The sequence below is a fragment of the Sorex araneus genome, chromosome 1 (assembly GCF_027595985.1).
Source record: "Sorex araneus isolate mSorAra2 chromosome 1, mSorAra2.pri, whole genome shotgun sequence".
NCBI lineage: Eukaryota > Metazoa > Chordata > Mammalia > Eulipotyphla > Soricidae > Sorex > Sorex araneus.
The window spans coordinates 133,423,450-133,426,320 of NC_073302.1; the positions used below are offsets into that span (position 1 = coordinate 133,423,450).

The following is a 2,871-nucleotide window of genomic DNA, read 5'->3' on the forward strand; positions in this document are numbered from 1 at the left end:
GATCAGCAAAATAACCTAACATAAAATTCTGAAATGCAATGTTTACAAGTAAATCACACTAATATTCTTAGAATAAAATTTCAGAGGTTAAAAAATGATCAAATTTAAATGTTACAACACAACTTAGCATCTTCAAGCATCATACTTATATTTCAATTATTTTTTTACCTTTCACTTGCAAGTTATTATAGATAGATCATTTGTTTAAAATGTTTTTTTGAGGTATAAAATCTGTATTTATATTACAAAGACAAGAATACAGCAAAAATATGGAACGCTTCACGAATTTGCGTGTCATCCTTGTGCAGGGGCCATGCTAATCTTCTCTGTATCGTTCCAATTTTAGTATATGTGCTGCCGAAGCGAGCACTAAAATGTTTTAATTTTAAGTATAAAGGAATATATCTTTTCATCTGATTTTATTTGAATCAGGGATAAAATATCATATCTCTAAATCTTGAATGTTTGTGTTTTGAATTGTATTTTGAACATAAAGATATGTCTCGCACTATTAGATAGCACAAAGAAAGTGTATTTGTATAGAGAAAAATAAAATCTGGTCTAAACTATAAGAACCTACCAAGAAGGGAAAGACTCAAAGTGCATATTGAATATAAAGGAATAAGTTCTCTGACACATTTAGTGTTTAGCAGTCTAACATTCAAGATGTTAGACTCGAATGTCTTTCCTCAGTATATGTCTCTCCTTGGTATAGCTGAGAGCAAAAATAAAACGTGTTGTTATAGTGGACTGCTCTTATAAAAACTTATTAACACTGATTAATACTATCTCTGAAATCATATCCATTAAATTCATATTTCAGCTCCCCTATTTCATTCATTCCTGTGCTCTTACACAGTAATAGATTATTTAACCTCTCAGTTTCTCATCTGTAGAATTAGAATTTTTTCACTAAACAGGTGAAGATTCAATAAATAATAAACTGTAGCACTGTAGCACCGCCATCGTTGTTCATCTATTTGCTCGAGCGGGCACCAGTAATGTCTCCATTGTGAGACTTATTGTTACTGTTTTTGGCATATCGAATACACCATGGGTAGCTTGCCAGGGTCTTCTTTGTGGGCGGAATACTCTTGGTAGCTTGCCAGGTTATCTGATAGGTATGGAGGAATCAAACCCTGGTTGGCCTTGTGCAAAGCAAATGCCCTACCCGCTGTGCTATTGCTCCAGTCCAAATAAAAGAAATTAGATTTTTTTAAAAAAATACTATTTTACATTGTTTGCTATAGTTAAATGTTTGCCCTACGAAAAGTTAAATTTTTTTTATTATTTAATGGTAACTTTGATTGAGTCATTGTGATCTAAAAATATGGTCTGTGATAAAATAATTCATAATTTCATCAGTGTTATAGTCAATTTCAAATTTGAAAAGTCTTAACTTTTGGATACAGTTCTTAAACTTTTTAAATTTAATACCTATCAATTATAAAAATCATAAATATATTCATGATTGAGTTCATGGAATGTACTTCATTCTAACATCAGTTTTTTTCCAGTGCCCACTAACTCCACCCATGTTCCCTCTTTCCCCTTGACCCCCACTCTAGCATGCAATTTTCCGCTCCCACATCATCCTAGTGTTCCCTTTCCTAACTTACTCACCCACACATATCCCTGACCCCGGTGGCAAGCTTCTTACTGGACTAGATTTCTTGCACTTTATTTCTGTTTCCTTTGGGAATCGGATATTCCCTAAAAAGTTTCATTGTAGCCCCATATATGAAAGAGTTAATTCTAAGTCTATTCTTTTCCTTTTCACTGATTTCACTGAAGAGGGTACTCTCTAGATCCATTCATACAGTAGTAAATTGCATGACTCCACCTTTTTTCACAGCCCAGTAGTATTCCATTAAGTTTCTATACCATAGTTTCTTCATTCAGTAATCTTTTCTTAGACACTTAGACTATTTCCATATTATGGCTATTATGATAGTGCTACAGTGAACATGAGATTTTTTTAATGTTAAGTAACCATTTTTATCTTTAGAAACTTTTGTTTGAAGCTTGGATTACAAGGTAACTATTATTTGCAATAATTTAAAATTCTTTACATTTTCTTGGTATAAACTTAACTTGTGAAGAAGCTAACCAGAGATTTCTTTAGCCATTCTTTTGAACAACCACAATACTTTGTCAATAGGCGATAGCTACTATGATTATAAAAAATGTCAAAATATTTAGGTAACAAAAACCACCTAACTTTGATGACTTTTTTTTAAACCTTTTTATTGAATCACTGTGAGATAGACACAAAGTTATTCATGATTGGATTTCAGTCATACAGTATTCCAACATCCATCCCTTGAGCAGTGTACATTTCCCAGCACCAGAGTCCCCAGGTTTCCTCCCATCACCCCCACCCCACTTTCCTTCTCTCTCTCTCTCTCTCTCTCTCTCTCTCTCTCTCTCTCTCTCTCTTCTTTCTCTCTCCCTCTCTCTCTCTCTTTCTCTCTCCCCTGTTGGGCATGTGGTTTTCAATATTGATACTGAAAGGTTATAAGAATATCCCTTTACCTACTTTTAACCCTCAGAACTCAGTGTAATAATTCCCAGCTATTATTGTCATACTGGTCTCTTTTCTATCTCACCTACCCTTAGAATGACAGCCTTCATTTGTGATATATAAAAAATATATAAGACTAATATCCATGGACAGGTAAAACAGGGGTTATGAGGATAGGTCAATGGTTGGAATTAACAATATGAGATATTTTTGTAGAGTCTTGAGGAAGATTCCTTCAGTTCTCATCTTATTGAGAATTTTAATCATAAGTTGGTGTTGGAACTGTTGAAAGTAATTTCTACATATATTGATGTGGTCATATGACTTTTAGTTTCTTTGTATTGATA

The 2,871-nt window shown here is 33.4% G+C and overlaps 1 non-coding gene across 1 annotated transcript; it reads right to left on the reverse strand.

Moving 5' to 3' along the window:
• Nucleotides 1-263: 263 nt before the first annotated feature.
• On the reverse strand, nucleotides 264-370 carry LOC129401223 (U6 spliceosomal RNA). Its single transcript, XR_008628155.1, has one exon. It is a non-coding gene; the product is annotated as a U6 spliceosomal RNA (small nuclear RNA).
• Nucleotides 371-2,871: the final 2,501 nt, after the last annotated feature.